Source organism: Acinonyx jubatus, chromosome B4 (assembly GCF_027475565.1).
Source record: "Acinonyx jubatus isolate Ajub_Pintada_27869175 chromosome B4, VMU_Ajub_asm_v1.0, whole genome shotgun sequence".
Taxonomy (NCBI): domain Eukaryota; kingdom Metazoa; phylum Chordata; class Mammalia; order Carnivora; family Felidae; genus Acinonyx; species Acinonyx jubatus.
This window is the reverse complement of record NC_069387.1, coordinates 121,030,215-121,045,284: the sequence shown is the minus strand read 5'-3', so window position 1 is coordinate 121,045,284 and position 15,070 is coordinate 121,030,215.

The following is a 15,070-nucleotide window of genomic DNA, read 5'->3' as shown; positions in this document are numbered from 1 at the left end:
TGGGCTCAGGTCGTGATCTCACAGTTTATGGGTTCAAGCCCTGCATCAAGCTCCATGCTGATGGCGTGGAGTCTGCTTGGGATTCTCTCTCTGCCCTCCCCTCCCCCACTCTCTCCCCCTACCCTGGGTGGCTCAGTCGGTTAAGCATCCGACTTCGGCTCTCTCTCTCAAAATAAATAAACAAACAAACAAACTTAACATAAATTTCGGCTCTCTCTCTCAAAATAAATAAATAAATAAATAAATAAATAAATACACTTAACATAAATTTTTTTAATGGGCAAATATTTAAACACATTCACAAAAGAGGATATATGTCATGTCAAATATGTCATGTCAATATATGTCATGTCAATGAGCACATGAAAAGATTCTCAGCTGTCAGGAAAATGCTGGATTAAAACTATAAGATACACTATATACTTACTAGAATGTTTAGAGTAAGAAAACAGACAATTCCAAGTGTTGGTGAACAACCACAATGGTCATATGTTCCTGATAGCAATACATAATGCTACAGTCACTTTTGAAAGAGTTTACCCATTTTTTTTTATCAAGTTAAACACGTTCTTTCCACGTAACCTGACACTCTCATTTTTAAATATTATCTAAAAGAAATGAAGGTATGTGTCCATACAAATACTTTAAACAAATATTCATAGCATTATTCATAAAAGCAAAAAAACTTGGAAACAATTAGATGTTCATTAACTGGTAAATGAATAAGTAAATTCCAGTATATCCATACTATGAAGAATTTTCCAACAGAAAACATTAAATTGTTAATGGACTCAACCCACACGGATGAATCTCAAAAAGAGTAGGTGAAGTAAAAAAAGTCAAACACAAAAAACTATATATATTGGATAACACCACTGATACACAATTCTAGAAAAGGAAAAACTATAGTTACAGAAAGCAGATTACTTGGGCCAAAAGTGGAAGGAGTGGATGGTCCACAAAGAACATGAAGTATCTTTTGGGCGTGATGGAAATGCTCTTTATCCTAATTGCAGTAGAGTTTACACAAGTGTATATAACTATCAAAATTCAACAAACTGAATGCCAGAAGTGGATGAAGTTTATTCTGTGTGGATTAAACCTCACTACAGCTGTTACCAAAGAATGAAAAAGAAGAAAGAGTGGAAGGCAAGAAGGATTCTTTTCACACACGCATACTACTCACATTCCATTGGCAAGCACTTAGTCACGTGTCCCCACTTGCATGAGAGGCTGGAAAGCATAGCTTCCAGGTGGATGGCATATTCGTTTGCTACCTACCCCCCCACACACGCATACAGTTATTTACACACCTTTCTTTAGGAATTGAGGGTAAGTTACAACAAGGTGAGTACGTAAACAATGATGGAGGAAGCAGGGAATTCATGAAATGGACAGGGCACATGGAAGAGGCATGGGGACTTGTCAGTCAATAGCAATCAGAAAGCCCAGGATGATGGTGCTGCAGATGGAAAGAGGAAGCAGTTTTGTTGAGGAGAAGTGGAAGTGGTAGAATATCTAAGTATCTGACTGTGTAGAAAAGAATATTGAGAAGTGATTTACAGTTTAGGCTGTGAGTGTGGGAAGAATCACAAATACAGAAATATAGAACATTTTACAAATGGAAAATGATGGTGTTGACTCCTAGTAGAAGCTGGGTAAGGGGAACAATATCTAATCACAGTTCACAACTTGCTCAACAAAGAACAATATTTGCCTGGACTTAATAATGTGAATATTTGATATTGATTTAACCAAAAATTGTGATACAACTATAATCTGGAATAATGGGAGAGGGAAGACAGATGGTGAGAAGGATAGATGGTCCTCTTTTGGATTAGGAAGATAATAGGAAATGTCTAAAATTGACAGAGACGTGTCGTTTAGAAATACAGAGGGAAGAGCTGAGAGACCAGGAAGCTGTTGCTTTTACAGGAGGGCAGGGTTCTTTTGTTGCTGTTTGTTTTTTAAATTTATTATCAAGCTAACTAACATACAGTGTAGGCTTGGCTTCAGGAGTAGATTCCCGTGATTTATCACCTACATAAAACACCCGGTGCTCATCCCAACAAGTACCCTCTTTGATGCCCATCACCCATTCTCTGCCCCCCCAAACCCAGTTTGTTCTCTGTATTTAAGAGTCTCTTATGGTTTGCCTCCCTCTCTGTTTGTAACTTATTTTTCCTTCCCCTCCCCCATGGTCTTCTGTTACGTTTCTTAAAGTCCACATATGAGTGAAATCATATGGTATCTGTCTTTCTCTGACTGACTTATTTCACTTAGCATAATACTCTCCAGTTCCATTCACGTTGTTGCAAATGGCAAGATTTTATTTTTTTATCACCGAGTAGTACTCCATTGTATATACGTACCACAGCTTCTTTACCCATTCATCAGTTGATGGACATTTAGGCTCTTTCCATAATTTGGCTATTGTTGAAAGTGCTGCTATAAACATTGGGGTACATGTGCCCCTATGAATCAGCACTCCTGTATCCTTTGGATAAGTTCCTAATAGTGTAATTCATAGGGTAATTCTATTTTTAATTTTTTGAGGAACCTCCACACTATTCCAGAGTGGCTGCACCAGTTTGCTTTCCCACCAACAGTGTAAGTGGGTTCCCCTTTCTCTACATCTGATGGGGTTTTGTAACTTACTTGTTCACTTCTCTTTAGACATGTGCATGTATGTTGTTCTTTGATAAAAGTGAAATTTCATCTCACTGGGAAAGAAATTGTTTGAAGGATGAACACTAAAAGTCAAAGACAGAAAAAACCCTTCTTTTCACCTCACATCTGGGAGTGTAGTTACTGAGTGGAAGGTTTAAGCCAGACCGCAGGGTTGACTGACCATGCAATATAGGCAGAGCTAGCAAAGGGATCATCAGGGACCAGGGAAAGGTTGAGCCCCTCGAATCTGCTGGGAGGTAATCTTAAGAATGAGAGTTTCTCCAAAGATTGCCCTCTGAGACCTCTCCTTTGAAAAACGGTCCCAATTCTGTGACTCAATACCGGCTGCCCTGTGGGTACAAGTCAGATTCAGGGCATTTTAAGAACGGATGACACTGGTAGAATTTTCTTGGCTTGCAAACCATCTTTTATTAATCCTGTGTCATAAGGACTATGTGACATAAGCTAATGAATGGAAGCCAGACAAAGAAACTTTGCTGGTGAGGTGCTTACATGGACAGCTTTCTAATGAATCATATATATCCTAAATACCAAAGCAGGGGTCTGTTTCTTCTCTGCTATGTCTCCTAGACCGTGTTACCATTAAGAAATATAATGGATATATGGATGTATAATGGGGATCATTCCACCTAGTGGAATGAATGAATCAATAGGTAGAATGAATGAATTGCAAACTATTGAAATGATAAGGAGGTTTTGTATTTCTGAGTGAGGGAAATAGGCTGCCTATTCAAATCGATCTTATGACAGAAAGTTGAAGTTTTCTCTTTCCATAAAATAGATGTATTGAGTACGTTCTAAAGAAAGTTCATTTTTGAATATTTCAACATTTCACATTCTGTCCATAACCTCTCACCCCCAAACCACAACAGGGAGTTAGTTGCATTAATGGTCCTCAAATGTCATCATTTATCCATTTTACTCTGCTTTTTACCAAACTTGAGGAAAGGAAATGGGAAGGAACAGCTCATCTTGACTAAATCAGCTGGAACCATTAACAGTCGTTTGGGACTCAGATAAAACGAATTTCACTTTGTTTCTATGAAAATGAGGAGATTAGAAAAAGGGACCAACTCCGTCTGGGAGGATCATTCTTCCTCACTCGAAGGGCTGAGAGCTGTTGTGATGAGGAACAAACACTAAGCCATTTTACATCACCCAGGAACCCAGCATTTCCACCTGCTTCAAGGGAGAGCACACTGAGTAAAAATAACACAAATGAATGCAAGAAGTTACCTCAAAATGGACCTGCTTGAAGCTTCACACGGGAGAATGAACACATATACTCTTCTGCAAAAGCGTGGGAGAAGAATGGAGTTGCTGTTGTTCTGGATGTTTCCCTAAGGCAAGTCTGACCAGAGTCCAAAAGAAATATGTCTAAGATAAGGCCAAAAAGTTAATCTCTCTTGGCACAAAATCGTGTTGATTCCCTTTGTCATAATTTAATGCCTTCCTGTAACTTCTACTTGTTTCTTCAGTCAACAATGCAGAAACAAAATGTATTGCAGATCCGAAAATTGTCTTTTCATGGGGCATAAAAACAATTCATGGTTTATATAAATGTAGTAATTCTCGAGATTACCATTTCATGGTCCACCGCACACCAAAGAAAGCAACCTGTGTCTTTCTCGAAAATGTATGGGTAGGGGGAAGGGGGGGCCCGGAGGGTGGGTGTGGGGAGCCCCCAGCCCCAGAATGTGATCAGATAAAGCTCGTGGCGTGGTATTAGTGTGTCAGCTTCGCCTAAGTCTTAGCATCTTCAATGGGCCAGCCCTCTCCTCATTTGTCACCCCAGCGCACCTTTTGTGCACATAATTTCCCATTGGTATTACCCAGAGCTTGGGGTCGATAGCCAACTAGCCTCTTTGCTTGTACCATTATTTCCAGCAAGCTGGCTACATCTGCAATAAATCCTGGAGGCTTTGTGGGTGGACTGAGAAGTATGAGTGACAGAATGAGGTGATAAGGCCTGGATTCGGCTGAAACAAAAGCCTTTCCATTCTGGCCTGATGTAACTGGGCCACAGCCTCTGCCGGCTCGATTTGATCAAGGTTCTGCCAGCTGTCCCGCGGAGTTCGAGCAAGTTAAAAATGAGGCCCTTGACCATTTCTTTCCCTCTCTGTTAAGCTTGCCTGAGAGGACCGGTGCTGAAAATGCCTCTTTTCTTGGCCGTTTTATGTTGCGGTGCTTGGTGGTGAACACTGGATGTTCAAGATGTGCTGGCTGCGTCCGGCGGCTGTTCTCAGTGACAAACCCAGATGAGAAGACAGGCGGTGGCTTCATGAGGCAATCACAGACCATTTCCAGGCGTGGGAGCAAGAAAGGCAGTTTAAGCAAAATTTTTCAGCTTACTTGCAGAGGGGCTATGCCAAGCTCTTCAAAGTGGAATCGCTTTTCAAGCATGATCAAATCATGGCTGTCGTTTTATATACGTTTTTCTCTTCTTGGGTTTTACTATTATTTTTTGATGCAGAAAGGCTTAACTTAGAAGTGGTGTCTGTTACCAGAATGGCGCATTATGTCTTTGTATGTGTGTGTTTCAACATGTAGATGAAGGGAGGGACTGTGGCTTCTGAAAAGCATGTTGCGTAACAATCTGTCCAATCGCTGCGATCTTTTCATGTGGTTCTTGGGACGTCAGCGTCCCTTGCTAGGTCTGTGTATCAGTCAGAATAGTCTGAGTTATGTCTTGATAACAAATGCCTCCAAAATTTTAGCGGTTTACAAAGAATGAGTTGTCCATGCTACGGGTCTGCTGTGGACTGAATGTTCGTGTCCCCACGAATCCGAGTGTTGTAGCCCAAATCCCCAGTGTGATGGTATTTGCAAATGGGCCTTGGGGAGGTAATTAAGTTTAGTTAAGGTCATGAGGGTTGAACCATCGTGATGGAATTGGTGACCTTACACGGGAATGAAGAGACCAGAACGCGCGCGCTCTCTCTCTCTCTCTCTCTCTCTCTCTCTCTCTCTCTGTCATGTGAGGATATAATCAGAAGACAGCCATCTGCAAACAAGGAGAGCTCTCACCAGGCACTGAATACGCCAGCACCTTGATCCTGGGCTTTCCAGCCTCCAGAACTGTAAGAAATTAGTGTTTGTTGTTTATCGTATGTGTTGTAGCAGCTCGAGCTGACGAACACAGTGTCCGCTGTGGCTCAGCTGTGTGCTGTGCAGGGGCCCAGGTAGATGGAGAAACCTCTGTGGGGGACATTGCCTGTGTCACAGCAGCAGAAAGAGGGAGAATGACAAATCTTGCAGTAACTCTTAAAAATCTCTGCTTACAAGAGACACGTATCACTTTTGCTCACATTTCCTTGACCAAAGCATGGCACAGAGCTAAGCTTGTCATCAGTGGTGTGGGGAAAGAGAAGCATTCTACATGAAGAAAACAGAACTGTTTGGAGACGCAGTAATACAATCTTTAGCAGCCCTCAGTTTCCCCATAGGTAAAGTAAGGGAATTGGATGTCTCTGATTCCATTCAGTGACACTGTGAGGCAGCACTTCTGGCTACAGAAACCTGTTGGAGATGCTCTGGTGCAGAGAAAGCTCCAGAACCATCCTAACATGGCTAATGGACGTGAAGTTCCAAGTTGGTTGGTTGAGAGGTATACATGTCACGACCAAATACTAGCTGTGGGAAAGGAAGGAAAACCCAAAGAGAAACTGTTTTCAAATATTACACTTTATTTAAGTTAGAAATCTTTTTTTCCTCCACCCATGAGGAATACAAGTCATTTTTAATCCAATTTTGTGTGTGTGAGATATAACAATTATTAAAAAGTTTTGAAAAGGTGAATGTGCAGCTTAATGGCTTCTTACAGAGAGAACATACATGCAACCACCACCCAGTTCTAAAAATAGAACATTGCCAGTGTTCTAGAAGCCCCAAAGTGTCCCTTCCCAAGAATGGCTCCCTTCACTTATTTTTTCTCAAAGATAATGGGTAAGGTCTCTTTTAGAGTTTCCTAAAAAAGACTCTAAGATAGAAAGCTAAAGGCAGAACGTTTACCAGGGATGTTCTTGCGATATGCACTGTAGGGAAACCAGGAAGACAAGATGAGCAGAGGGCGAAGCTGGTTTACAGCATGGTTGCCCCAGAGGACATCACCACTCCTGCAGGTGTCTCAGAGATGGACTAGCCTTTCAGAGTTGTCCTAAATTGAGGCAAGTGGGCGGAGCTTTCTTATTCCCACCTGAGCTAGTCATTAGACATAAGCCAACCCCCAGGGAGGGAGGAGGTGTGACCTTGGGTGTAGAGTTTCCTATGGCCAAGGGTAATGCCCAGTGAGGGACCCCACTAGGAGCCATCAAAAGAGAATATTCTCAGCAGCGGAGGAAAGTGCAGGACTCCCCGAAGAGGGGCTCCCGTAGAGCAAAACAACATCTGCAACTCTAGCTCTTACGGTAAACCACTTCTTTTATATACTTTCAAATTTAAGCATGCCACATGTATTTTTTAAATATCTGGTTTGTTTGACTCAACATGACACTTTTAAGGCTCAACATTGTTGTCTGTGATTGTAATTTATTCATTCCCTTGAGAGTACTGTATTCTATTTTGTTATACCCCAATTTATTCATCCATTCTGCTGCAGAGGGACATTTGGGCTGTGTCCCATCTTTGGCTATATATACATTATGCCATATGAATATCACCATATGAATGGCTCCAGGTGCATATTTTTATGTGTGTGTCTAGACTGGGCACCCAGGAGCCACATTGCTGGGATGTGGACTAAAAGACTTTCAACTTGCACGGAGAATGTCAAAGCTTACCTTCCCAACAACTGCATCTGCATGTCCATTGTTCCACAGCCTCTTCAGAACTTAGTGTTTTTATTTTTGTTGTTGTTGTTTGTTCTTTTTTTTTTTTTTATTTTTTTTACTATTTTTTTATTTTTTGAGAGAAACAGAGACAGAATGCAAGTGGGTTAGGGGCAGAGAGAGAGGGAGACACAGAATCCGAAGCAGGCTCCAGGCTCCAAGCTGTCAGCACAGAGCCCGACGCAGGGCTTGAACTCACGAGCTGTAAGATCATGATCTGAGCTGAAGTCGGGCGCTCAACCGACTGAGCCACCCAGGTGCCCCTTGTTGTTTGTTCTTAGTGTAGTTATCTGGTAAGTAATCAGATAATGTCTCATCATTATTTTATTTTGCATTCCCTGCTGACTAATCAATTCGAGCACTTTTTCACCCACTTTTTATCAGTTTAGAGTTTCTTCGTTTGTAAGGAGAAACTGTTTTTGTCCTATCTTCTTCTGAGTTTTCCTTTTCTTAGTAAATTAAATAAGATCTTTATACATGTCAAATGTATAAAATATTACAAGTCAGAAAAATACTGCAAATACATTGTGATACTCTGTGGTTGCCTTTCTTAATGGTGTCTCAGAGGTTCTTAATTTTAAAATAACCAAAACTTACCAATTTTTTCCTTTTGGTTAGTGCTTTTTGTGGGTGTGTCTTGTCAAATACATTTATCTTAAGCTTGTCTAAGTCATTTTAGATACAGATACCTTGTGAAATGCACTATCTCATTTAGTTCTCAGATAAGAAGGTATCTGGTACTATTCTTTCCTTAAAAAAACATTTTGAGTATCTGGAAAGAGAAACTTTTGTTGTTGTTGTTGCTGTTGTTGTTGTTTGTTTTGTTTTGTTTTTTGCAAAGAGGTAAGTTTGCCTTCATTTTAACTTCAAGTTCTTTTAACTTTCTTTGGTCACTGAATCCATAAGGAAATGATGCTAGTTATTTAAACAGAAAAAAAAAAAAAGATAAATCAACTTGCAAAAATATACAGATGCCATTCCAATTCAGCTAAGTGTTTAAAGTTGAAATCTCTTTTTAGAAGGCATGATCACCGGAATAGTTAAAAGGAAAAGAAAAATTAACCCTTAGCAGGAGGCTGTAAAGAAAATCTGTCAGATGTAGTCTGGAAAAATGAACAGATCCAAAAGGGTTTAGATGAGTTCATGGACTGATGGTTTTATAATGGGATTATTTAAGGAAGTTGAGAGTTTTAGGGTCTATCCATAACCTTTTAGAGCTATGTCATTCAGGGCAGCGACTCCCAGCAGTGCTGTAGAGCCATCTCATTGGACATTAGTAAGACCATTGACCCTAACATATTCCAAAGTGCTAATTCCTCTTTCCCTTATGCATCTCTCAGGGCCAAGAATGTAGGCATGAATTTAAGATGGCAGAGGCTGAAGCTATGCCTTCAAGTTGGAATTGGACCTGTGCATCTGGTGGGTTTTACCAGCTGAAGGAGTGATTTCATCATCATGCTATTTTAGTTTAAGGGAGAAGGTGAGCTCATCCTCAGGGGGTCTTTCCCTCAATAGTATCCTTCCTACCAAAAACAAATTCCTGCTATTCCCCCCTACCCCTTTGCCATTCTCTGGCCTGAGAGATCGGGTGCTCATCTTTCCTAGAGGTACGTCTCAATTTTCTGTAGACTCTGGTTACACTTGCCTGTGCTGTAGCCCCCAAGGTTGAGAGTCACTGACACCAAGCAACTTTGCCCTTCGTTTTGTAATTATCACATACTAGTCAGCATGGGAGTGTCCATGCTCTCATGTTTGGGAAACTCAACCTGTCTTTGTACTGCAGTGTTGCCATTGGTGATTTCTCATTTATGTATCCTTGTCCTGGGAAGGGGTTCCATCTGCAAAGATAAATGTCCATCTCAGTTTCAAGAAAGGATATGAGAAAACCATGGTTTCCAAGTAATCAACCTAGACAGGAAGTTCTTTATAAAGTAATTATGAGCTTTAATTGCCCAAGATTTTACAAGTTTGGGTAAGATTAACCTGTGTGGTTTCAATCACAACAAGAAGTCAACATTTTCTTAGTAGCCTTTTCAGGGGCCTGGTAAATATTCTTTTCACTGCCTGGGTTCTGAACCATATCGAGAAAGTAAAGAAATGGAGAACTAAGGGAGGTATAAGAAAAATTCTGTTATAGCATGCCTTGTGATCATGCAGGATTAGAGATTGGGGTCTGTCCAGCTGTCTTTCTCAAGAAGAAGGGAGGGGGGGATGTGGAAGGGAGGTCAGAGCCAAGTAAGGTAACTTCAGGTAAGCCCATCTTGAAACATGGGGAGGTAGGGGGTGTATCTGCATATCTCCAGAATTCTCCTGATCCAATATACTTGAAGCATTATGAAAAAGCAGGTATCAAATAGGTGGGAAAGTCTGGAGCTGCTGCCACTATCCAATCCCAGCCAGCTGCAAAATTCTGAGTTGATCATTTCTCAATGGGGTAGGGCCAGGATAGATTTTAGTCACAAACTGGGGCATGAGAACTGTCGGCCAGCTAGTTACTCAAGCTCACCAATTAATCCATCAGTGTCCTTATTAGCTGACTGTATATCTTATGGCTGAATCATTTAGTCCCCACTTACTATGGGTTTTACCTTCTGTCCTTCATTACAGATGAAGGCTAAGTTAAAGGAAATAGTTTAGTTTGAGATAACTAAGCCTGCTAACTGAACCCCAGAAGTAGACAGATTTATCCATCTTATATAAGGTGGATAGAATATTTATATTTATCCACAGACATAAGCCATATAAGCAATGCTCCCCACATTAGAGCAACCCGAGTAAGACTTATGGCATAGAAAGGCAAGGAACTTCCTGTGAGCAGCTGTCTCTGAAGAGGAGAAATGGAAAAGCTAAGCAAATAATATGCAGTTTATTCTTTCCAGATTTTCCCTTTAGGTATTTTCAGGATACACCATCTCGAATCCTTTGTCCCTGTACACTTAAAAATCATGGAGAGGACAATATTTGTAAGGATCTGAATAATGGGTAGACTATGCATTTCTCCACGTCACTGGTTCTTAAAAAAATTGTGTTCATTTGTTCAAAAACTCTTTAGTAAAGATCTCTCTCTTTCTCCCTCCCTCTCTCTCTCTCTCTCAAGTGAAATATGTAAACAGATGCAAGCAGGGACTCTAGTTAAAGAATACTGGGGGACACAGATCCTTTTTCACTTATCTGTCATTCTTGTGAGTTTCAGACAGGGCTCCAGGGGTCATTGGGACTTTCCCAAGGATCTACAGGAATTCATTACTCCAGAGAATCAGAAACATTTCCCTGCATTAATTGAGGGCTAAAGAAAGCTAGATTTTAAACCCTGGTAGAGTTATTTTTACTAAATTATATTTGGTTGTGGTGCCTTCAGCATACACTACGGGAGGTTATGAAAACACAAACAGGCGCACGAAACTAATTTTATTTATTGTAAGGATATTATTGAAGATATTGTTTACCGTATTAAATAATGTTCTCCATATGAAGACCCAGGGGAGAAGTGTTTCTTAGATTGTTGTTTCTAGGAATTGTTGCTCTTTTTCTTAGCATCTGGCTTGTTTTAATCTATAGACACTGTGAACCCTGAAAACAACTGTCTTACTTCATTCAGGCTGCTCTCAGAGAATACTGTGGACTGGGTGGCTTATAAACAATAGAAATTTATTTCTCACAGTTCTGGAAGCTTGTATGTCTAAGATCAAGGTGCCAGCATGTTGGGTGTCTGGTGATGGACCATGTCCTAGTTCACAGATGGCTGCCTTCTTGCTGTGCCTTCACAGGTGGAAGGGGAAATAGAGCTGTATGAGACATCTTTTAATTTTATAAGGGCACTAATCCCATCCATGAGGTCTCAACCCTCATGGCCTAATTACCTCCCGAAGTCCCTACTTGCAAATAGTATCACATTGGAGATTAGGATTCCAACATACAGAATTTGAGGGGACACATTCAGTCTATAGCAACAGCTGTCCATATTTCTGCTTTTGTATTGACTGCTAAAAAGATCAGACCCAAACTGGTGACCTACCTGAAGCAACTGGATGCATTTCATGTATTAACTCCAGTCTTGCCTTTATCTTTTTTTTTAAGTTTATTTATTTTGAGAGATACACAGACAGTGTGAGTAGTGGGGAGCAGAGAGAGGGAAAGAGAGAATACCAAGCAGGTTCCACACTGTCAGCACAGAGCCCAATGTGGGGCTCAAACTTAACAAAACTGAGAGATCATGACCTGAGTGGAAAGCAAGAGTCAGAGGCTTAAAGGACTGATCCACCCAGACACCCCGAGTCTTGCCTTTATCTTATGTTTCTTACTCTATATTTTTTATTTATTTATTTATTTATTTTTTGGAGAGAGAGAGAGAGAGAGAGAGAGAGCATGAGTGGGGGAGAGGCAGATAGAGGGAAAGAGAGAGAGAATCCCAGCCAGGCTCCATGCTGTCAGCTCACAGCCTGATGCAAGGCTCAAGCTCAAGAACCATGAGATCATGACCTGAGCCGAGATCAACATTCAGACACTTAACCAACTGAGCCACGCTTTGCCCCTCTTACTCTGTCTTTGGAACTATGTATTAATTAGGACTATTTTTGGCAACTGACAGAAAATCCAACTCAACCTATTTGGACATGAAGATGAGACTGATCCCACCCAACACACATTTATGGATGAGAGGGGTGGATTTCCAAAGGAAATTCAGGATAGTCTTACCAGAAGAAAAGGAATCATGGCAGCAAAGTGGCTTTGGCAGCTCCAAATCTCACACCAAATCACTACCAAATCAGGTGAAAGAAAGGAAGATTCTTTCTTCCCTTCAAACTTTGGGTAATGTCTGCTTTTTTCTCACTGGATGAATTGAGGCTAAGTGCCTATTCTTGAACCAATTCAGTGGAATCACCACTTGGCCTAAGAAACCCTTAGTCAAGGGGCAGCTGGGTGGCTCAGTAGGTTGAACGCCTGACTTTGGCTCAGGTCATGATCTCATAGTTCTTGAGTTCAAGCCCCATATTGGGCTCTCTGCTGTCCATGCAGAGCCCACTTCAGATGCTGTGTCTCCTTTTCTCTTTGCCTCTCCCCCCCCACCCCAATAAATAAGCATTAGCAAAACAAAACAAAACAAAACAAAACAAAAACCCTTAACTGATACATCTAATGCTATAACATGGATAGGGAGTGGGTAGAATATGGTTCTTTTGACCTAAGTATTCCTGCTCTGCCCTTCCCCATGCCATTTTCTTTAGAATTATCTATTTCATATCTGTTTCTATGCAGTTTTGGCCTAAGTTTGAATGGGTCAATCAGATAACTAATCCCTGCTCAGCTGGTAATTTCCAGATAACATAATGCCTTAACCTCATTTACAAGTCCCTTAACGAGCCATAAATGCAGGGGCCCTGGTTTACTTTTTATTTAAGGGCATAAAGTGGAAGTAAGAACAAGGTAGTAAAAACACACCTAATATTGAGTCCCTTCTTCTTGCTACTGGAGGTAATTCTGACTTCTTTTTTAGCAGCCTAAATGAAAGGGGAAGAGGATAGAGACAAGAGCACAAGAGATGATGGGTTAGCTTCATTGACAGGTGGATACATGGATCGATTGTATATCTTCAGGCAATCTCCATAGATGCTTTTACTTTTATGAGTTTCTGATGGATATTATACAATTTCAAAGCTGAGGCAGCACTTGGTACAGAGTAGAGTTTGCTAGGTGAATGAAGAACTCCATGCTGACACTCTCATGGTTTATGTAGAACAAATCCAGCTGCCCAGCACCCCACTCCCTGCCATGAAGACCAATGTCTGCCAGTGGATTAACTCCTCCTTTCCAATTTACACAGGCCCCTGATGTTTTAAGCTGAAATGACCACAGCAACATTGCCAGAACTTCCTCTGTCTCTGTCTTTCTTCTTTTATGAAGAGTGATGGGTTGCCCACTCTCGGGTTTGCAAACTGAAATCCATGTTCTCAAATTCTACCTATGGGATTCTGGTGCTTCTGCACTGTTTCTTCTTCTTTCAATTTCATACCACCATCAGGATACTGCCTCCTACTCCTGGCTCAGATCCCTGTATTTTTTAATTGGTTAGGGCAGCGTATAAGAAGCAATTAGTCAGTTTATTTAAAATGCGGATTCCTGGGCTCCACTCAAATGGAATTCTGAATCAGTATCCTAGGAGGTAGGAGTCCCGGAATTGCCACTTCGAGAAGCAAACCAGGTTCAAATTTTAGCCATTGAAGTCAACTCTTTTTCAGCTTTTAATACCCTACAGTAAAATCACAGTTTAAGTTAGCCTTGGTCAACCTTTGGCTCAAGGAGCTTTGGGGGATATATATATATATTTTTTCTTACTCACCACCTACCTTCTCATTCCCTGCCATGAAATTATACAAACATGTGAGGTCCTATGAGGGGTTACAAACCATGGTAATATTTAAGTATTTTTGCCACCCCCCACAAGGAATAAGTTTTCACCCCCCTGGGGGAGATATTGGCCTTTTTCGGAATACATGGTTTCAGTCAAAGACTTTTGGAAGCTCGCTGTGCCCATGCCTGACTGCCCTTTGCCCACGGTGCCAGTGGGCACCCTAATTCACCATGCTTCTTAGTCACTTCTCTCCTCCACCTTCAGACCATCTTTTCTGAGTGCCTTCTGCTGGTCAACAGCACTTGTCCAGTTAATGTTGTCCAGATAATTCCAGAAATGTTGGAATGGTCCCAGCTTCTCCCTATCCCCTGATCCTGCCAATTTTACCTGCCACACACTTCACGAACACGAATCTTCTTCTGTAACCCAACCTGAATTCTGAACGTCATCCCCTCTCCCCTGAATGGTTGTCACAGTCTGCTAACAACTTTCTCATCTTATTCAAGTCCAAAGATTTGACTAAAGATTTATACAAAGATCTGATCCCCTTCACACCCTTGCTTTAGCCTTTCAGTGGCTCCCTGATGCCCTTGAGATGAAGCACAGAGGTTTTCAAATGGTGGCAAGACTCTCTAAAGCTTGGTCGCCTATCCTACTTCTCTGCCCCATCTCCTATGTTTCTGTCTTCACATTTTATGCTCCAATTTAGTGTGCTGTGAATCTCACTATTTTATGCTTCTTTGTCTTTCTTTATGTGGTTCCCTCTTCCCGGGATTCCTTTCTCATTCTTCACTAACTGGTTTATTACTCTATATCCTTTAAAAGTCAGCCCAGTCTCTGTCTTCTTGAAAAGCCATTCCCAAGAGCCCGGACTGTGCTAAAGCTTCCTCCACACAATCCCAGGCCACTCTACATTTCTTTTTGTGGCATTGCTTTGAAATCATGTCTGTCTCTCATTAAATCCCAAACTTGTGGATGGCAGCAACCACCTCTTTTTTTATTTTTCTATCTCCAGAAGCTAGAGGAGTGCTTGGCACATGACAAATGTTCAATAAAGTGTTTGTTGAAGTAAACCGAACTACCCTTCCCTAGGTTGGGGGTACTAATTAGTATTAAAATGGACCAAAAAAGCAGGTGCCCAGGAAGGAAATAGAAAGGCCTTGAGAATCCACCAATGGGATAATTACTTCTAAATAATTCAGAT